The sequence below is a fragment of the Peromyscus maniculatus genome, chromosome 11 (assembly GCF_049852395.1).
Source record: "Peromyscus maniculatus bairdii isolate BWxNUB_F1_BW_parent chromosome 11, HU_Pman_BW_mat_3.1, whole genome shotgun sequence".
Taxonomy (NCBI): Eukaryota; Metazoa; Chordata; class Mammalia; order Rodentia; family Cricetidae; genus Peromyscus; species Peromyscus maniculatus.
The window spans coordinates 27500616-27524450 of record NC_134862.1 but is presented as its reverse complement, the minus strand read 5'-3'; positions in this window follow the sequence as shown (position 1 = coordinate 27524450).

Here is a 23835-nt window from a genome sequence, read left to right as displayed (position 1 = left end):
AATTTTAATGCAGAAGAAATATATTATATTGGAATGGATATTTTCACCAAATAAACAGAGTAAAAATTTAAATAGTTATGTGGAAAAAAATCTCTGACTTGATTTTAAAAGGAAAATTAAGACTTCATCAATAAGTAAGAATAGACCCAGCAAAAATTATAGTACCTATAATTAATGATGAAATTAACAAATTATAGGTGGAAAGTGAACTATTCCAAAGAGCTTGCAGTAATTTTTTTGGAGAGATTAACAATAAATATTCCAAGAGTGATCAAATTATATTTATAAAGAGAGCTTACTGGATCTTGCCTTGCATTGTATGGGAAACACCAATATCTGGAGCCCCTACACTTTATACAGATACAAACAAACAAGGAAAGGTGAGTTATAAATCAGAAACTTTAAGTAAAGTTGTTCAAATTTCCTCTAATTCTTTCCAAAAATAAAAATTGCATGTCATTCTGATGGTATTAATGGACTTTATAGAAACTATCAACATAGTTACTGACTCTCAGTATGCTGTAATAATGGTCTTATATGTTAGAACTGCTGAATTTAGCACTGATGAGTCAAAATTAACTGTGTTATTTATTAAGTTACAAGAAATAATCAGGAATAGGAATCATCCTGTATATATAACTAACATCTAATCCAAGATGGATTTCCCAGGCCCTCTAGCACAAGGAAATGATAACAATGATCAGCTATTAACAGGAAATGTGATGGAGGCCCCAGAATTTCATTAAAAACATCATGTCTATAGTAAGGGTTTTAAAAAGTATTTTTCCATAACATAGCAACAAACCAAGTAAATGTTCTACTTGTTCTTTATACAATTAAACTCTACTACCAGCAGGATGTAATCCAAAGTGTACTCAAGAATGAAATCTGGCAGATGAATGTCTTTCATTTTGTAGAATTTAGAAAATTGAAATATGTATACCAAACACTGATACACATTCAGGATTTCAATGGGCAACTGCTCAGAGTTCCAAAAAGGCTGATTCTGTAATCACACATTTGCTAGAAGTTATGGCCATCATTAAAAAAGACAATGCTATATTATATATCTGTGGTAAAATGAAACTTATTTGCTTATTACAATATAAAGCATATTTCAGGTATACCACACAATCCTACAGGCCAAGCAGTCATAGAAAGATCAAGTCAAACTCTAAAGAATATGCTAAATAATCAGATAGGGGTAACAACTCCCATGAAATAAATTGCATAATGCTTTATTAACTTTGAATTTTCTCAATTCTAATGAGAAATGGAGAACAACAGCTGTGGAGAGACATTTGATAATGAAAAACCTATGGAAATAAATTAGCATGTATACTTTAAAGATGTGCTCAGAATGGAAACCAGCATATGTGTTACATTAGAGACATCGTTTTGCTTATGTTTTCATGGGGAAAGAAAAGCTATGGATACCATCAAAATTGATATGTTAGATTTGAAAAAGAGAGACCTCTTAATTAGAAGAGGTAATAGTGCATCAACCAGCATAAACTTTCAATTTAAAATAACTTATACCACTAACAAATTATTTTCAATTAATCAGATGTTATTTGCTAATTAGGAATATCCCCAAATTTAGTTTTGGGGGATAGTTTGTTTTCTATCTTTCAGGAGAATGAAGGCTAAGGGATATGAAGAAAACTGGACAAATGAGATATCTGAAAAAAAAGACAAATCATCCAGAAAAAAATGTTCCAAGAAGAAGTGTAAATTGGACTACTGTTATATCACATATGTAACAGGATACAATTTCATAAGTCTTCATAAATGTTGGTTTCTGTTGTTCTCTACAAACACATAACACAAATGGGCTTTATGTAGTCCCAGTTAAATTAAAAATTAAAGCTGGCTTTGGAGTTGGAGTATAGCTCTCTCATTCTCTAAACCCAAGCATACTTGTTAAAAGAAAATACAAAATTTCTGTATTATGTAAGAAGAGCCACCTGATATGGGACAGAAGAAAAATCAAAATTAAGGAACTATTCTGTTACCATTAATCTCATAATTCTTTGGTTTTCTTTTGACTCTTTAAAACTTTTCTTAAGGTATGAATTTTATGTCACAAATTATAAGATATATATATATATATATATATATATATATATATATATATATATATATACATACTTTTAGAGTACTAACTAATCCTAGAAAAAGGCTTCATCTGGTTTCCTGTACATGATTTTGGGTTTGAGTCTCTATCAGTTTTCTCCAGTAAACCATGACCATTTCTAATAGCAACTATGAAGTGTCCAAAAGATAATGGGAGCCCACAATAATGATTCCATCAGGATGATACCACTAAGATGACATACACTACGAAAAGTTTGGCTTTGGACTACAAACTGCTCAGGACAATTTCCAGATAGCTAGCTGAGATTATCCAGCCTATAAGACTACTTGGGCAAGGACTTGAGACAAGCCTGGTAATTCCCCCATTATGCATAGACTGGACAACAAATGATACAGCTATTTCTTTTAGGAATTGACAATTAACCCAAAATTTGTTTTCAGGATCCCTAAAGGTGTCTTAACCCCCAGCCAATAGGAAGTAAATTTAAGAATATGACACCTGCTGGGTGGTGGTGGTGGTGCACACATTTAATCCCAGCACTCAGAAAGCAGAGCCAGGTGGATCTCTGTGAGTATGAGGCTTGCCTGGTCTATAGAATGAGATCTAGGACAGGCACCAAAGCTATACAGAGAAAACCAATCTTGAAAAACCAAACAAAAAATAAAAACAGAGAGAGAGAGAGAGAGAGAGAGAGAGAGAGAGAGAGAGAGAGAGAGAGAGAACTAAAATTGAGACAATAAAGAAAATAGAAACTGAAGAAATGTTACGGTAGAAAATCTGAGTTAACAGACAGGAACTAGAGATGCAAGCATAACCAACAGAACGCAAGAGATAGAAGAGCAGATCTCTGGCATTGAAGAAACGATAGAGGAAATAGATTCATAGTCAAAGAAAACACTAAGGACAGTAAAGTCATGACCCAAAATGTCCAGGAAATTTGGGACACCATGAATAGACCAAACCTAAGAACAATAGGGATACAAGAGAGAGAATACCAACTCAAAAGGCACAAAAATTATATTCAACAAAATCATAGAAGAAAACTTTCCAAACCTAAAGAAGGAAATGCCTGTAAACAAGAAAGTTGAAAAAACACCAAATAGACTGGATCCAAAAAAAAAAAGTCCCCTTCCCAAGTCATAACCAAGCCACTAAATATACAGAATAAAGAAAAAATATTAAGAGCTACAAAGGAAAAAGGCCTGGTAACATATAAAGGCAGACACATCAGAATAACACCTGACTTCTTAATGGAGCCTCTAAAAGCCAGAAGGTCCTGGACAGACATTATGCAGACACTAAGAGACCATGGATGCCAACCCAGACTATTATGCCCAGCAAAACTCTCAATCAACATAGAATAAGCAAATAAAATATTTCATGATAAATTTCATGATAAAACCAGCCTACAGAAAGCACTTGAAGAAAAAAATCCAATCTAAGGAAGTTAGACACACCCATTAAAACACAGTTAATAGATAGCCCCACACCAAAAAATACCAAAGAAGGGAAACATCCAACTCTACCACCAAAAAAAAAAAAATAACAGGAATTAAAAATAACTGGTCATTAATACCCATTAATATTAATGGTCTCAATTCACCTATAAAAAGACACAGGCTAACAGAATGGATATGAAAACAAGATCCATCCATTTGCTGCATACAAGAAACAAACCTCAAATTCAAAGATAGACACTACCTCAGAATAAAAGGCTGGGAAAAGACTTTCCAATCAAATGGATTTAAGAAGAAAGCTGGTGTAGCTATCCTAATATCTAATAAAATATACTTCAAACTAAAACCCAACAAAACAGATCGGGAAGTACATTACATATTTATCATAGGGAAAATCTGACAAGATGAAGTCTCAATTCTGAATATTTATGCCCCAAATACAAGGGCACCTACATTCATAAAAATAAACATAACATAACATAACTATAGCTTAAACTGCACATCAAATTTAGTGGCAGACTTCAACACCCCACTCTCACCAATTAGCGGTTCTACAAGACAGAAACTTAACAGAGAAATAAGGGAACTAACAGACATTATGACTCAATTGGACTTAATAGCCAGCTACAGAATATTCCACCATAACACAAAACAATAAATGTTCTTTTCAGCTCCCCACGGAACCTTCCCCAAAACTGACCCTATGCTTGGTCACAAAGCAAATCTCAACAGATACAAAAAAATTGAAATAACCTTTTGTATCTTCAGACCACCATGGCTTAAAGTTAGATTTCAACAAAAAAAAAAAAATTATAGTAAGTCTAGAATATCATGGAAACTGAATAATGCCCAATTGAATCACCAATGGGTCAAGGAAGAAATGAAGAAAGAAATTAAAGATTTCCTAGAATTTAATGAAAATGAATTTGCAACATACCCAAACTTATGGGACACTATGAAAGCAGTATTAGAGGAAAATTCATAGCTCTAAATGCCCACAAAAAGAAGTTGGAGAAGTCTCACACTAGTGACTTAACATCAAAACTGAAAGCTCTAGAACAAGAAGAAGTAAACTCATCCAGGAGAATCAGACACTAGGAAATAATCAAATTGAGGTCTGAAATCAATAAAATAGAAACAAAGAGAACAATACAAAAAAATTAATGAAACAAGAGCATGTTGTTCAAAAAAATCAACAAGATTGACAAGTCCTTATCCAAATTAATCAAAAGAGAGAGAGAGAGAGAAAGAGTGAGAGAGAGAGAGAGAGAGAGAGAGAGAGAGAGAGAGAGAGCATCCAAATTAACAAAATCAGAAATGAAAGGGGAGAAATAACAATAGACAATTAAGAAATCATCAGGTCATACTTCAAAAACCTGTACTCCACAAAATTGAAAACTTTGAAAGATGTGGACAATTTTCTGGATAGGTACCCCATACCAAAGATAAATCAAAAACAGATTAACTATTTAAATAGACCAATAACCCCTAAGGAAATAAAAATGGTTATTGAAAGCCTCCCAACCAAAAAAAAAAAAAAAAAAAAAAGAAAAGAAAAAAAGAAGAAGCCCAGGACCAGATGGTTTCAGTGCATAATTCTACCAGATTTTCAAAGAAGAACTAATACCAATACTCCTCAAATTGTTCCACACAATAGAAACAGAGGAAACACTACCAAATTCATTTTATGAGGCTACAGTTACCCTACCACTCAAACCACACAAATATGCAACAAAGAAAGAGAATTACAGAACAATCTACCTCATGAACATTGATGCAAAAATACTCAATAAAATACTGGCTAACCAAATCCAGGAACACATCAAAAAATTATCCACCATGACCAAAAAGACTTCATCCAAGGCATTCAAGGATGGTTCAACATATGAAAATCTGTCAATGTAACCATATAAAAAATTGAAAGGAAAAAAAAACACATGATCATCTCATTGGATGCTGAAAAAGCCTTTGAAAAAATCCAAGACTCCTTCATGATAAAGGTTCTTGAGAGATCAGGAATACAAGGAACATACCTAAACATAATAAAGGCAATTTATAGCAAGCTGACAGCCAATATCAAATTAAATGGAAACTCAAAGCAATTCCACTAAATTCAGGAACAAGACAAGGCTGTCCACTCTCCTCTTACTTATTCAACATAGTACTTGAAGTTCTAAGTAGAGCAATAAGACAACAGATGAAGATCAAGAGTATACAATTTGGAAAGGAAGAAACCAAACATTCACTATTTGCAGACGATGTGATAGTATACATAAGTGAACCAAAAATTCTACCACAGAACTCCTACAGCTGATAAACTCCTTCAGTACGGTGGCAGGATACAAGAATAACTCAAAAAACAGTAATCCTCCTATAGACAGATGATAAACAGTCTGAGAAAGAAATCAGAGAAACATCACCCTTCACAATAGCCACAAATAATATAAAATACCTTGGGGTAACCCTAACTAAGCAAGTGAAGGACTTGTATGATAAGAACTTTAAGTCTCTGAAGAAATGAATTAAAGAAGATATTAGAAAATGGAAAGATCTCTTGTGCTCATGGATAGGTAGAATTAACATAGTAAAAATGGCAATCTTACCAAAAGCAATCTACAGATTGAATGTAATCCCCATCAAAATCACAACACAATTCTTCACAGACTTGGAAAGAACAATACTTAGCTTTATATGGGTAAACACAAAGACGTAGGACAGCTAAAAGGATCCTGTATAATAAAGCAACCTCTGGAGGCATCATGATTCTTGACCTCAAGCTCTATCATAGAGTTTAATAATAATAACAAATAATAATAATAATAATAATAATAATAATAATAATAATAATAATAATAATAAAAAGTTTGATACTGGCAGAAAAACTGACACATGGACCAATGGAATTGAATTGAAGACGCTGACATTCATCTACACATTTAGGAACATATAATTTTTGGCAAAGAATCAAAAACTGTACTTTGGAAAAAGGAAAGCATCTTCAACAAATGGTGCTGGCATAACTGGATGTCGACATGCAGAAGACTACAAATAGATCCATCACTGCACCATTCACAAAACTCAAGTCCAAGTAGATCAAACACTTCAACATAAATCCAGTTACACTGAATTTGATAGAGAAGAAAATAGGAAGTAGTCTGGAATGCACTGGCACAGAAGACCACTTCCTAAATATAACACCAGTAGAACAGACACTGAGACCAACAATTAACAAATGGGTGTAGATGTATTCAATCGTCTTATTAAAATAAGAAACACAGAGCCAATGTAAAAGATAAAGCCCAGAGGTCAGAGCTCAGAGCTAAAATCTTACCTCCTGCAGTGCTCCTAGCTTCCCCGAGAGAGAGCTTCTTCCTGTTTGTCTGTCTTTAAATAGTCTTTCTGTTCTGCCTTCCCATTGGTTGTAAACTCAACCATATGACTGCCTCGTCACTGCCTGTAAAATACCGCCCTCCAGGTCTTAAAGGCTTTTGTCTCCAATACTGGCTGTTGTAGATGTAACCAACCGTCTTATTAAATAAAAAACACAGAAACAATGTAAAAGAGAAAGCCAAGAGGTCAGAACTCAGAGCTAAAATCTCACCCTTCCTTCTGCTGTCCCAGCTTCCCGAAAGAGAGTTATATCCTGTCTGTACGTCTTTTTTATAGTATTATTGTTCTGCCTTCTCACTTGTTGTAAACCCTAACACGTGACTGCCTCGTCACTGTCAGAATGTACAGCCCCCTAGGTCTTAAAGGCATATGTCTCCAATGCTGGCTGTATCCCTGAACACACAGAGATCTATGGGATTAAAGGCATGTGTCACCACCACCACACTCTGTCTATGGCTCTAATAGCTCTGACCCCCGGGCAACTTTATTTATTAACGTACAATCAAAATCACATTTTAGTACAATTAGAATACCACCACAGGCTGTATCCCTGAACACACAGAAATCTACCTAGCTCTTCTAACCACCACGCTCTTGCTATGGCTCTAATAGCTCTGACCCCAGGGCAACTTTATTTATTAACATACAATTAAAATCACATTTCAGTACAAATAAAATGTCACCATATTTCCCCTTTTCTATTTTAATAAAAAGAAAAGAGGCAAAAGATTATAACTAACAAAAGAAAAACTATACAAAAAAGTACAATAACTATATACAATATATACAAGTAACAAATAATTAAAACTATGTCTAATCCATTTGTATTTGACAAATCAGAGTAAATAATTCCCTTATCTATCCTATTTTACTAAGTCCAAAATGTATCTAATTCACTTTCTATCCTCATTAATCTTCAACTATAACTAACTAATCTTCAACTCCCTCAGAGACCCAAGAAGGAAATAATATTAGCTAACAAAAATAAAAAGAGGAAGTTCACGAAGCAACTTCCAAAAATTTTGTGAGTTGACAGAAACAGCCAGCTGCCTGGACAGTCACCTGAGGTTTCTCCGCAGTGATGGGGCATCATCTTCAGCCTATAGGCTTATCATATCTGACAGACTCATTTGTGAAGTAGGATATACTCAAGGTCAACAGTTCAACCTCACATTGGGTGAGAGCGGTCCATGTACCAGAAACACCTGAATTCTACTAGTGTCATGTCATGATTCAGAATTTTAAATTCTGGAAATTGTTGATGGTTTTTTAATTCAGCTGTCCATTCTTCTTAGCTGTGTACATATGGCTTCATCTCAGCATCCCCTTCTTCTCCACATCCCTCTATTAAATGCCAGTCTACTATTGAGAGGAGTGAGCTTTCAGTTGCTGTTCCATTGCACAACAGAAGCCATCGGCCCACTGCCTGTTCAGCTGCCTTCTAAGAAAAGGGCACTGTACCTTTTCCAGATTGTGAAGGCCACTTCAGGGATGGTTCCATATTGATCTGGCCTCAGAAGATGCCTTCTGATAAAGCAATAACCACACTTGTTTTGGCAGAAATCGGTAGTCCTTTGTTTCGTGTTCTGTCTGTCCATTTTTTCCTGTGGATTCGAGGATACTTTGTTGTCCAGTGGCTAACTTTTGCCACAATAAAAATTAACTCCATATGCAGTTTCTGCAATGCCCATATTTTCTCTGAAGTAGATTGGTACTGCCAGGAGCCGACATGTCTCAAAAAAGAAAAATTTCTAAGTTATTAAAACATTTTAAATGTCATATGCTGTAGATCTCTGAAGGGTTTGAAGATGACCTGTCTAAAATATATCTGCTCAATTTTTAAAACATATCTAATATGACTGCAATTTCTATTGTAATGTCTAACTACTAACTTTCATTTCTTTATATCCTAATAGTTGGTAATAATGTAAAGTATTTAAAACTAGTAATTGTCTTATTCTTTTCTTTTTTTAAAACAAGAACCTTAAATCTAATCTCCTTTGCTTAGCCTTTTTCCTAACGCTTGACAATAACTTATAACCAACCCCCCTAAATAATGAAAATTATCCCAGACCCAAAACCCATTAAAAGAACCAAAAAACCACCCGCCCCACACTACCTCTTTGGGAATGTGGGCGTCATATTCTTAAAATTACTTCCTGCTGGGTATGGGCGAAGTTATCTTTATCCTGAAAGAAAAATTTTAGGTTAATTGTCAAATTCTACGAAAGGTAACTATATCCTTCATTATTATCTAGTCTGTGTATAATGCCAAAGTTCAGGGTTTATCTCAAGTCCTTATTCAAGTAGTCTTTGAGACTGGATCATCTCAGCTAGTCATCTCAAAATTGCTCTGAGCACCTTGTAGTTCAAAACTGATCTGTAGATGATGTTTGTCAGCTTAGTGATATTATTATTGTCCACGTGGAATTGTTGTTGTGGGGCCCCATCTTCTTCCTGGAGACTTCAGTTGATGTTAGGCCTGGCCGTGATTTCCAGCAGAAAACTGATAAGATACTTGAACACAAAGACATATATATGCAGCTAATTGAAGCCTTTTTTCTAGTTAGTACTCTATATGACCATTCATATCTTAACAAAGATTAATATATATATATATATTAATCTTGTAAATTTTGATATAAAATTTCCACTTTAAGAAAAGTTTAAAGAATCAGAATAGAATCAAAGAGTTGAGATTAGTAATAGAATAGTCCCTTAATTAATTTGGCTTTTATCCTGTTCCATAGCAGAAAATGGCTCTTTTATTCTGGCATGATATAGGGAGTTTGCATTTTCCTTTTAACAACATGTTTGAGTTTAAAGAAGGAGAGAGCCATTCTCCAACTCCAAAGTCAGCTTTAAATTTTAATTGAACTGGGACTATTAGAAGACCAATAGTGTTAAATCTTTAGAGAAAAGCAGAAATAAACATTTAGGAAGACATAAAATTTTTTAGATTATATATACCCATACGCCGTTTCACTCTGTTTCCTGGGATAGATGATTTGTCCCTTTTCTTCAGTTGTCTCAGTTGTCTTGTGTTCTTCAGTTTCCTTAACCTTCATTCTCCTAAAAGACAAAAACAAAAACATTTCCCCAAGACTAATTTTGGGGATGTTCCTTTTTGGCAAGTTATTATCTGATTAAATGAAAAGGCATGTGTTACTGGTACAAGTTAGTTTAAATTGGATGTTCATGCTGGTTGATGAACTATCACCTCCTCTAATTAAGAGGTTTCTCTTGTTCAAATCGAACCTTTATCAATTTTGATGGTACCCACAGCTTATCTTCTCCTGTAGAAACAAAAGCAAAACCTCGTCCCCAACGTAATACATACCCTGGTTTCCATTCTGAAGTCAGCACATCCTTAAAGTATATAGGCTGATTTAATTCTGTAGTTTTTTCTATTACCCAATGTCTCTCTGCAGCTGTTGTTCCTTTCTCATTGGCATTCAGAAAATTCAAAGTTAATAGAGCATTATGCAGTCTATTTCTGGGGGGTTTTGTTACTCCTTTCTGTTTATTTAGCATATCCTTTATGGTTCTGTTTGATCTTTCTGTAACTGCTTGACCTGTAGGATTATGTGGTATACCTGTAACATGCTTTATTTCGTAATAAGCAAAAAACTGTTTCATTTTAACAAAGACATATGATGGAGCATTGTCAGTTTTGATTTGTGCAGGTATACCCATGATGGCCATAATTTCTAGCAAATGAGTGATTACAGAATCAGCTTTTTCAGAACTCAAAGCAGTTGCCCATTGAAATCCTGAAAAAGTATCAATGGTGTGGTGTACATATTTCAATTTTCCAAATTCTGCAAAGTGAAACATGTCCATCTGCCAGATTTCATTTCTCTGAGTACCCTTTGGGTTACATCCAGCTGGAAATGGCGTTTGATTATAGAAGGAACAAGTAGGAAATTTCTTTACTATTTCTTTGGCTTGTTGCCAGGTTATGGAAAAATCCTTTTTTAAACCTTTACTATTGACATGATGTTTTTTATGAAATCCTAAGGCCTCCAGCACATTTCCTATCAATAATTTATCAATCTCATCATTGCCTTGTGCTAAAGGGCCTGGCAGACCAGTATGAAATTGGATGTGAGTTATATATAAAGGATGATTCCTTTTCCTGATGGTATCTTGTAATTGAATAAATAGTGAAGTTAATTCTGAAGCATCAGGGATAAATTCTACAGTCTCAATATGGAATACTACTCTTTCAGCATACTGAGAGTCAGTTACTATGTTGAGAGGTTCTGAAAAATCCATTAATACCAACAGAATAGCATACAATTCTGATTTTTGCAATGAATTATAAGGACTTTGAACCACTTTACTTAAATTTTCTGATTTGTAACCTGCCTTTCCTTGTTTGTCCACATCTGTATAAAATGTACGAACTCCAGATATGGGTTTTTGCCGTACAATTCGAGGCAAGATCCAACCAGCTCTCTTTATAAAATCAATTCTGTTGCTTTTGGGATATTTGCTGTTAATTTCTCCCAAAAAATTACTGCAAGCTCTTTGCCAAGGTTCACTTTCTGTCCATAATTTTTCAATGTCCTCCTTAGATAAAGGTACGACAATTTCTGCTGGATCTATTCCTGCTAATTGACAAAGTATCAATTTTTCCTTTCCAAATCAAGTCAGAGATTTTTTTCCCCATAAGTTTTTAATTTTTTATTTGGTTTATTTGGTATAAATATCCATTCCAATATAATATCTTCCCTCTGCATTAATATTCCAGTAGGAGAATGACTAGAAGGTAAAATAACCAAAATACAATCCAGCTTTGGATCAATATGATCCACGTGCCCTTCATGTGCTTTCTTTTCTACCAATGCCAATTCTTTCTCAGCTTCAGGTAATAATTCTCTTGGAATAGTTAAGTCCTCGTCACCTTCTAAGGTTTTGAACAAATTAGTCAGTTCATCATTTTTTACCCCAACAATAGTTCGTAGATGAGAAATATCTCCAAATAATCTTTGAAAGTCATTAAGAGTCTGTAGTCTATCTCTCCTAATTTGCACCTTTTGGGGTCTAATTTTTTGTAGCCCTATTTTATATCCTAAATAATTAATAGAATGTCCTCTTTGTATCTTTTCAGGAGCAATTTGTAATCCCCAGCAAGGCAAAATTTTCTTTACTTCTTCAAACATTCTTTCTAAAGTATCTGCATTTGAATCAGCTAGTAAAATATCATCCATATAATGATAAATTATAGATTTAGGAAAATTTTTACGTACCATTTCCAATGGCTGTTGTACAAAATATTGACACTGAGTTGGGCTATTTAATATTCCCTGTGGGAGGACCCTCCATTGAAATCTTTTAACCGGTTGAGAATTATTATAAGTAGGCACTGTGAAAGCAAATCTTTCTCTATCTTTTTCTTGTAAGGGTATTGAAAAGAAACAGTCTTTTAAATCAATAACTATGAGAGGCCATCCTTTTGGTAACAGAGTAGGCAAAGGCATCCCAGATTGTAGAGAGCCCATTGGCTGAATTACTTTGTTAATTGCTCTAAGGTCTGTTACCATTCTCCATTTACCAGATTTCTTTTTAATAACAAATACAGGAGAATTCCAAGGGCTGGTTGACTGTTCAATATGCTGAGCATTTAACTGTTCTTCTACCAGCTCTTTTAAAGCCTGGAGTTTCTCTGTTGTTAAAGGCCATTGCTGAACCCATACAGGCTTGTCTGTTAACAATTTTAAACATAGAGCTGTTGGTATCTTTGGAAGATTATCAGTTGTTGTGCCCTGTTCTTGTAGAATATGGATGGCTGGTGACCACTCAAAATAATGCCTTCTAATATTTCTCTCAGAAACATGTGCTAGTTTATGATTGGTTTCTGAGATTGGAGGGATGTTAATCTGAGTATTCCATTGTTGCAACAAGTCTCAACCCCATAGGTTCATAGCTATGTTAGCCACATATGGTTTTAATTTTCCTCAATGTCCTTCTGGACCTATACATTCGAGCCATCTTGCACTCTGTTTTACCTGAGATAATGTCCCAATTCCTAACAGTTGAGCGTTTACCTCCTGAAGAGGCCAAGCTGGATGCCAAAATTCTGGTGCAATTATGGTAACAACCGCACCTGTGTCTACCAGACCAGACAACAAAACACCATTTATTTTTATGGTTAATTTTGGTCTCTGTTCATTAATAGAAGTTTGCCAAAAATTTTTCTTTATGTTTTCTCCTGAATTTTCTATTCTCTCTGTTTCATCATCCTGACCAGAATGATTTATTCCAATAGGCATTTGGTTATTTAATCATTCTGAGCAGGGGTTTCCTCTACAGCTCCAGGAAAGGTTTGAACTGGTTTTGCTATGGGGTCCTGCATGAGGCCCCTCCAGGAGTTTCCTGAAAACTGAGGCAAAGGATTACCCTATCTGTCCTTTGTTGATCTATTTTCCTTGGTCCAGTGTTTTCCCTTACCACACCTTCTGCATACTCCAGAAGGAAGGGGCATCCTGTTGCCATTGTTCCTTGAAGAAACATTGTTTCTAGGAATGACCTGTTTACAGTCCCTTTTAAAATGTCCTTGCTTTCCACATCCAAAACATCTAACACTCCTCAAATCTTTTGAAATTACTTCTCCTACCCACGTATCATCATGTTCATCAGCCTCAACATTAATTGTTTCTCTAATCCAATCTTCCAAAGGTGCAGATCTTGCCTTTAACAGCCTGATTATTCTTTTGCATGCTGCATTCGCATTCTCAAATGCCAAATCTTCAATTATTGCCTTACTAGCTTCTGATTCTGAGACCATTCTCTTTACTGCTGAAGCCAGTCTTTGTAAAAAATCTGTGAAAGATTCTTTTGGGCCTTGCATAACCTTTGTAAATGACTCAGGTTTTTTTCCTGGTTCCTCCAACTCTGTCCCATGCATTAAAGTCTAACATTCGACATAAAATTAGGGTTTGGACATCATATAAACATTGTGTTTGTACCGAAGCATATTGGCCTTCTCCAATAAGCTGATCCTAACAAACTTGTATTCCTTTATCCCTCCATTGTTTTTCTATGTTTTCAGCTTCATCCTTAAACCACATTAGAAATTGAAGTCTCAGGCTGGGTTCCAGAACAGCTTGCACCAGCTCCCGCCAGTCCTGTGGTATAATCCTATTATATGTTGATGAAGAGTTTAACATTTGCTTTACATATGGGGAATGCATGCAATAAGATACTATTGCCTCCTTAAACCTTTTAAAATCCAACAGTTCAATTGGAGCCCAAATATTTTGTGTAATCATTTGATCAGGCAACTCTGTACAGTTACAGGATAAATTAACGGTTATTGTGTGAAAACAGGCTTTCTTTCTGTAACCTTATGATCCAAACTTTAAACAACTTCACTGTTAATTTCTTCTGTCTGAATTTTTACAGGTTTAACAAGTTTTTCTAAAGCTGTTATCCTGGCACTTAAATCGACTATCTTTTTAAATAGTAAAATGAGGATAAGCATAGTGATAAACTTCATAATTCCAATAATATTAATCTTCTCATACAGTTGTTCCATTGTCAGACTGCCTAAAATTTCAAACAAAACCCAATTTTCTTCCAATGTACACATAAAACCCATTTTTTAATGTGGAAAAAATATGTCTTTTAAATAGTTTCCTTTATGACTTACCAAATCTGCGTAGAACAGTAGAAATCCAAGCGAATTTCAAAACAGCCACCTAGTGTCCTAGGTGTGAATCCAGAGGGAGAGAGACAGAGACACAGAGACAGAGAGAGACATAGTGGGAGAAAGCAAAAGCAAAAGCGAAAGTGAAAGCGAAGGTGTAGCCGGCTAAAGCTTAAATCCAGCCACTTGTTCCCTCTTGAGCCGAGTCAAGGCTTGGCTTTACAGGCAGGGGCCCTGTTTGGCAGGGCAAGCCTGAGTTGTTTGTAGCACTGGCTTTAAACAAGCAGCTCACGGTTAGTCCAGCCTGAGGCCAAGCGGACCTGGGCCAGGGCTAGGGAGCCGGCTGCTCAGACTAGGGAGCCAGCCCCAAGCAGTTTTTAATGGATTCTTGTCATGTTGGGCGCCAGATGTAGATGTAACCAATCGTCTTATTAAAATAAGAAACACAGAGCCAATGTAAAAGAGAAAGCCAAGAGGTCAAAGCTCAGAGCTAAAATCTTACTTCCTTCAGTACTCCTAGCTTCCTGGAGAGAGAGCTTCTTCCTGTTTGTCTGTCTTTAAATAGTCTTTCTGTTCTGCCTTCCCATTGGTTGTAAACCCAACCACATGACTGCCTCGTCACTGCCTGTAAGTACTGCCCTCCAGGTCTTAAAGGCATATGTCTCCAATAAATGGGACCTCCTGAAACTGAGAAGCTATTTTACAGCAAAGGACCTGGTCAATAAGACAAAACAACAGCCTACAGAATGGGAAAAGATCTTCACCAACCCCACATCTGACACAGGGCTGATCTCCAAAACATATAAAGAACTCAAAAAGCTAGACTTCAAAATACTGAACAATCCAATTTTTTTTTAAAAAGGTGGCTACAGAGATTAATGGAGCATTCTCAACAGAAGAATCACAAATGGCTGAAAGACATTTAAGTAATTGCTCAACACCCCTAATCATCAAGGAAATCCAAATCAAAACAACTCTGAGATGCCATCTTACACTTGTCAGAATAGCTAAGATCAAAAGCACTGAAGACAGCTTATGATGGAGAGGATTTAGAGAAAGAGGAACACTCCTACAGTGCTGGTGGGAAAGCAAACTTGTACAGCCACTCTGGAAATCAGTATGGCAATTTCTGAGAAAATTGAGAATAAGTCTCCCTCAAGACCCAGCTATACCACTCTTGGTCATATACCCAAGAAATGCTCAATCATACTACAAGAAGACATGCTCAGCTATGTTAATCTCAGCATTATTTGTAATAGCAAAGGCATGTAAACAACCTAGATGCCTCTCATCTGAAGAATGGATAAATAAAATGTGGCACATATACACAATGAAGTATTATTCAGCAGTAAAAAACAATGACATCATGAAATTTGCAGTCAAATGGATGGAACTAGAAAATACCATGCTGAGTGATGTAACCCAGAATCAGAAGGACAAATATATCATGTATTCACTCATAAGTGGATATTAGATGTGAGAGAAGGGATGGCCAGACTTCAACCCACATCTCCCGAGAGACCAGCTGTCAGGGAAAGATTCTAAGAGGGACACAAGGATGGCCCATGAAGGATAGGTGGATAAGATATACATGAGCAGACTGGGATTGTGTAGTGAAGGAGGTGGAAGGCAATGAGTGGGGCATGAGAACACAGGGAAATTGGAGGATTGACCTGGAAATGCCACAGAGTGGGAGGGTAGGGAGGGTTATACCATGATAGATGAGGATATCATGGGAATAGGAAGGGGCAAGGTGCTTGGGAGGCTCTCAGGGGTCTACAAGTATAACCCCATCTTGGAGTGCTGGCAGTGGTCTAGAGGGTGCCTAGACTGGTATACACTCATAACCATTCTAGTGAATACCATAACCGTCATCACAGAGCCTTTGTTCAGTGACTGGTGGAGGCAGATGCAGAGATCCATGGCCAGGCACCAGGCTCAGCTCTGGGAGTCCTGTTGATGAGAGAGAGGAGGAATTCTGCAGGCAGGGGAGGTCAAGATCATGATGGGAAGATGCGGAGAGATGACCAGCCACACTAGTGGAAGCCCATGAATTATAGACTAGTGGCTGTGGAGACCCCGTGGGACTGGACTAGGCATTTTGGATATGGAAGATAGTTGTTTGGCTCGAACTGTTTGGGGGGCATTAGGCAGGGGGATCGGAGTCTGGTGCATGAGCAGACTTTTTGGAATCTGGTGCCTATGGTGTGATGCCTTGTACAACCTTGATGCAGTGGGAAGGGGCTTGGAACTTCTATGCTCAGTGTGCCAGGCTCTACTGACTCCCCATGGGAGACCTTGATTTTGGGGATGTGGGGATATGGAGTGACTTGGGAGAGAGGGCTGGTGGTGGGAGGAAATAGGAGGTAGGATCTATGGGTGATATGTAGAGTGAGTAGAAAATTTCTTAAAAGTGAAAAAAAATGAAAAAAAATAGTCAATCACAATATTTGAATAAAAACATGCAGCTGTGGAATAAGAAAGTATGTATAGAGAAAGTATGAAGAGTAAAAAGATACTAAATTATAATAAAATGACTTATTGAGTACTGTGCTATCATCTTGAAAATGGTTTTGACTTAGGATATTTAATTATAAGTATATATCTATAGTGGTATTTTGTTTGTGTTCTAACAAATAAAGCTTACCTGGAGAACAGAGTGCAGAGCTAGCCTCTAGTTAATCATAGAAGCCAGGCTTTCATGCACGCATCTTTAATCCCTGAACTAGGAATGAGGAAGCAGTAAGATCAGGAGTTCAAGGCCACCATGGGCTAAAAAAGATTCATCCAGTCATAAACAGAAACAAATCTAGGTGGTCGAAGTTTCCACCTTTAATCCCAGCACTAGGGAGGATCATGCCTTTGATCCCAGTACTTGAGAGGCACATGTCTTTAATCACAGCCACTAGGGAGGTAGAGAGAGGAAGTATAGAGGCTGGTATAGAGAGAAATATAAGATAGGAAGAGATAGGAGCTCAGCCTATTTTTACCCTGAGGAGTAGTAGAGCTAAGAGGTAAATGTAGCTGTTTTACTTTTTGATCATTTTTAGCATTTACCCCAATATCTGGCTCTGGGTTTTTATTGTTAAGACCAATAAGAATTCACACATTTCGTGGCCATCTTGCATGGCACAAATTGATGGAAATGACACTTGTGGCTTTGTAGCCACCAGAACAGGCCAGAGTTTCATGAGGATAAAGTCACTACTCCATAAGCTAAGGTTTCCTTGTCTTTTCCTCAAGCCTTTGAGCAATTTGGGACTTTTCTTTTACAGCCTCTCTCCAGCAAATTCTGTAGCTAGAAGTTTCTCTGTTTCTGCCTGGGCCCTGAAGTCCCATGCCCTTCTTATAAAATGATCAAACAGATGCTTAATATTATTTATAACTACTTGGCCATTAGCTCAGATCTACTACTGACAAGCTATATTTTGCCATATTTTCCATGGCTTTATCTGTGTGCAATTTCATGCTGCTCACTGGATTGCAGGCTAGTTTCTCCTGACTCAGACTTCCTCTTCTCAGAATTCTTCTTGTCTGCTTATCCTGCCTATCCTTCCTGCCTGGCTATTGGCCAGCCACTGTTTTATTAAACCAATGTACAAAAGCATTATCCCACAGGATTTTCCATTTTTTGATTAATAAAAAGGAAAGTTTTAACTTTAACATAGTAAAATTATATATAACAAAACAGTTATCAAGCAAGAATTACAGTTGCAATATCTAATCTATTTGTATTTTGGCAAAATTAAAGAAAGTACTCTATATTACATTTGTGAGTCTAAAGTTTCCTATTTACCTTAATTCTTATCATAACAAAAGAAAACCATAGTTGTAACTCTCTAGTTTTCAACTACTTCAAAGACCCCATAAGGATATATTATTAACTAAGTAAACAGGAGAGCATTATAAGAAACTTCCAAAAATCTAGAATGACAGAGACAGCTGGCTGCATGGATAGTCATCTAAAGTTCCTCTACAACATTGGGGCATTCATATTCAGCCCACAGGCCTAAAGTCTATCAGTCATTTCTCTCTGTGTCCTGTAGAATGTCTGCCAGTTTCTTCTATGAAGCAGGAACCTGAAGGACCATCTTGCCTGCAAAGTTTAGTGCTCATCTTCCTATGTGTCCTGAATGTGCAGTTGATACAACATTTTTTCAAGCAGTCCAGGCAAAAACAGTTTCTTGCACAAATGGTCATTTTTTTTCCAAGAAGAAAAACACCATATGGAGTGTGTCTTTGATGCCCATCTTTCTCTTTGAAGTAAATTGGCACTGCCAGGAACAGATGTCTCTCACTGTCCAGAAATTCTAAGTTTTTAAAACATTTTAAACAGCATATTCTGTAGGTCTTTAAAGTGTTTGAAGATTACCTACCTAATTGTATTATATCTATGTATACCTAGAAAACTTAATTAAAATGACTATAAGTGTGATGATCATAGATGACTAATTATTAACCTATTTTTCTTAATTACCCATTAACAAATTAAATGAGATCCATAAATATACCTTAAGAAAGTAAGAAATATATATATATATATGTGTGTATATATATACAAAATTAACTTTAAATTTGTGTCAATAAACTAAAAATGATAGTAATTTAAAATAAGTTGCTCTTTAAAAGTAGACTTAATAATATACCCCTTTATCCTTTCATATCTATATCCTGCATTTCTATATCATATTCCCCTTTCTTCTGTTTGAAAGAGATTGACTATGTCCAATAATAATTTGCAACCAACAATCTAGACAAAGACAAACATCCATATTCCATTTTTTGGGAATGTGGGCCTAGTTTTCTAGGCTACTTCCTGTTGATAGAGGGTACAGTATTCTTACAGGGATCCAAAGAAAACTAAGAATTATGGTCAAGTCCTGACTGAAATAGTCTGTGAGGCTGCATTGTCTGAGCCAGTTGCCTTAAAATGATTCTGGATGTTGGATCATCTGGGCCATGGTGTCACTGAAGACCTCTCAGGGGTTCTTGGCTGGTCAAACCATATTAGCTTGGAAGCAATCCACAAACATTATCTTCTGTGGAAACAAAAAGCAGAACCTCTTTTTCAAAGCTACATATCCTTAGACATATATATATATATATATATGTCTAAGATATATATATATATATCTTAACAGCTTTTATAATCAAATGTCTTTCTGCAGTTAAAAATCCCAAAGACAACACAATCAAGATTCTCTGTGTAATATCCATCTTTATGTGGCTTATTTTTTATATTACCTTTGCTCTCTCATAAAGATTTTATTTTTTAAAACTATTTTTTATATAACTGTCTATATTCCTTTTCCTCTCTCTTCCAAGCCTATGTACATTTGTGCACACACTGAACCATTTAGAGGTTTATTTAATCTGAATTTGACTTATTGCGAATCTCTTGCTTTAAACTGTAGAAAGACTAGGACAGAAATGGCAGCTTTGTCTGCTGGTTCAGCCCATCTCAGCTTTCCAAAATGGCAGAGATTATTTTCCGGTAGCTTTGGGGGAACAATACTCACCATTGACTGTGGGAAAAGGCAGGTCCATGCCTCCATCTAGCAATGTGCAGCTCAAGTTTTTTTTTTTTTTGTATTAGCAAAAGTGTTATCTGTCATGCAGTGCACTGAGCAGCTTGGAGATGCCATGATGTATCATGGTGGAAATCTGCCATGCTGCACTCAAGCCCACATGCCACTGTGAATCACTACACAGTAACTCACAGCTTTCCTGAGAGACACAAGTAGGAAGCTGTTTTTAGCTCTGTTTTATAGCATTTTTTTCCATTGGTAGCTGAAGGTTTTTCTGTGTCCTATCCTGTCTGCACTTGCTCAGACTCAAATAAACACACAGAGGCTTAATATTATTTACAACTGCTTGGCCATTAGCTCAGATTCATTACTGACAAGCTCTTACACTTAAACTCAGCCCATTTCATCAATCTACATGTTGCCATGTTTTCTGTGGCTTTACCTGTGTGCCATTACATGCTGCTTCCTGGATTGCAGGATAGTGTCTCCTGACTCAGCCTTTCTCTTCTCAGAATTCTCCTTGTCTGCTTATCCTGCCTATCCTTCCTGCCTATTTATCAATTAATCAGAGCAACATACATTCACACCATACAATATGACATTCCTCAGCAATACTACATAGGGTTTTGGACTCCAACCACCACAGGTGTTATCTGCTTTTGCATAATCTCCCATGTACACATCTGCCTCTTTGGTTTCTTTTCTCCTGGTGGTTTATGGCTTTTCCCTAGACCTCCTCTGTGGGCTGCTGCCCAACTAGGGTGCTACCTCAAACACCCACTTTTGCTTCTACTCTTCTATGTAGAAACAGTCAGCCTCACGTCTTCACTATAATTGTCACCAGATTTAGTGAGACAATTGGAATTTCTTTAAGAAAATAATTAGGTAAAAGAGAGAGTTTTTTACCTCATTAAAAAAATGGAAAAAGTATTACAATGGAAAAAGTTAGGTCTCCATATGACAATCCACTGAACTGTTTGAAAATGGAACAATTAAATGAGAGAATAATTAATTTAGACGGGATTTATGTAATGTCAATTATAAACATCATTGGTTTTATTATTTTTGTTTTATCACTTTTAAAGTTGGTTAATATAAGTGCTAAGATAGAAGTTTTATAAAAACTTATTAAAACAAATCATTGAGATATTTAGACCCAGATAGAGGAATTTAAAGGAGATTGAATTTAGCATTGTAAGGAACAGTCTATGGTTTTCAAACAACCAACTTTAACTTATCCAGTAATCTTAGAGGATATACCAAATGATTGATATCCACAAGCCTATATAAGAGTTGAATGAATTCCTGTGGAAATGTTAGATTTAAGGAGATTCAAGGAAATTTTATTATAATATGGCATGAATTCGCTTTTCATGAAGCATGGTCAACTGTAGCTGTAAGTTTCTCCAGTCCTACTCGGCCCTGTGGTCTTCTGATTCCCTGGTCCCACCTGGCCCCGTGATCCTGCAGCCACTTTTAAAATAATCATGCAGAGGCTTAATTTTAATTTTAAATTATATGGCCTATAGATCAGGCTTTCTTGCTAGCTGGCTCTTATATCTTAATGCAACCCATTTCTATTAATCTATATGTTGCCATGTGGCAAGGTGTTACTGTTCTGCTGACATTTTGTTGCTACTTCACTGTGTTGGCATCTCCCCAACTCCACCCTTCTTCCTCCTATCTTCAATTTCAATGTACTGCTTCACCTTATCCTGCCATGCCATAGGCAAATGCAGCTTATTTATCAACTAATCAGAGCAACACATTCAAAGCATACAGAAATGTATCCCATAGCACTTTCCCTTTACTATCTAATCAAAAAGGAATGTTTTAAGTTTAAGATAGTAAAATTGCATGTACTAGAACAGTTGTCAACCAACAATTGCAGTTACAATACCTAGTCTATTTGTATTTGGCAAAATTAAAGACAATATTTTATCTATCCTATATTTGTGAGTCTAAAGTTTCATATCTAATTTATCTTTTATCATAACCAAGGAAAATTATAATCATAAATATGTAGTCTTCAACTACATCAAAGACCTCAAAAGGATATGATATTACCTGAGTAAACAGGAAGTGCATTGAAAGCAACTTCAATAATTCTAGCAATGACAGAGATGCTTCATTTCCTGGAGAGTCACCCCAATTTTCCCTGCAATGTTGGGGCATCTATCTTCAGCCTATATGCCTACCTAAAGTCTCTCATTCACTTTCCCTTTGTCCAGTAGAATATCTGGCAGTCTCCTCTGGGAAGCAAGAACCTGAAGGACAATTTCACCTTGTTTTCACAATATTCAATGGTCATTTATGTATGGGTCCTGTATGTCCAGTTTATACAACATATTATCAAGCAGTCCAAGCAAGAGCAATTTCTTGCCCAAATGGCTATTTTTGCCATAAAGAATAAAACTTTATGTGAAGTTTCTTTAGTTTCCATTATTCTCTTTGAAATAATTGGTGCTGCCAGGAGCAGGTAAGTCTCATTGTTCAGAAAACTCTAAGTTTTTCAGACATTTAAAATGCCATATTCTGTAGGTCTTTGAAGTGTTTAAAGATTAACTACTTATTTTGAAATATATCTATGTATACCTAGAAAACTTAACTAACATAACCATTAGTTTGAGTATCATAGTGAACTAATTATTAATCTGTACTTCTTAATTATACATTATAATTTTAAATGAGTGGCATAAACATAATTTATCAAACAAGAGTATAAATATATACAATATAATAAATTAAATTTAAATTTGTATCAAACTAAAATCCAAAACAATGTAAAATATTTTAAACAAGTTGTTGTTCTTTGAGAATAGATTTAATAATCTAACCTTTCATCCTATCATATGTATAATACCCCCTTTTCTTCTTTAGATAGAGACTGTATTTATACTCACATCCCTTGAAATGAAAATAAACATTTATAAACAATATTTTGAAAATTTGGGAGAAGCTTCTCCTACTACTTCCTGCTGGTTAGGGGCTCTGGTGATCTTATGAAGATCCTGAGAAAACTAAGAATTATAGTTAAATCTTGGCTGTAGTAGTCTGTGAGGCTATATAGACATGTCAGGGGGTCTTGGTTAATCAAACAATATTAGCCTGAAAGTAATTCACAGGTTTTGTTTCATCTTCTGTGGAAACAAAAGCAGAACCTCTTTTCCAAAGCAACATATCCTTAGATACAAATTTTGAAGTCTAGATACCTTTAAAAGATACATATTGATTTAACTGAGTAGCCTATACAAATAAGTATCTTTCTGAAGTTAAAAATCCCAAAGAAAATGTAATCCAGACTCTCTGTGTAATCCCCATTTTATATTGCTTACTTTTTATATTACTTTATTCTCTTTTTTAAGGACTTTAATTTATTATTTTAAAACTATATATTTCTTTTGCTGTGACTGTCTATACCTTCTGACCATTGATTTAATCTGCAGCATGGCTAGGAGCAAAGTGGAAACCTTGGCTTCAGACGATGATGAACTCAGCTTCCCAATATGGCAGAGGTAAGCCTACCACCAACTCTTGGAAGCAATGTTTCTCTGCCTCCAACACTGTGTAGCCCAGATTTTTTTCTGTGCTAGCAAAAGCTAAATTCACCATGAAGCATACTGAGTGACTTGAGACACATCTGTGTAAGGAGATGGAAGTCCCACCATGCTATAGTTCAAGCCCACATGGCACAAACCCACTATATTG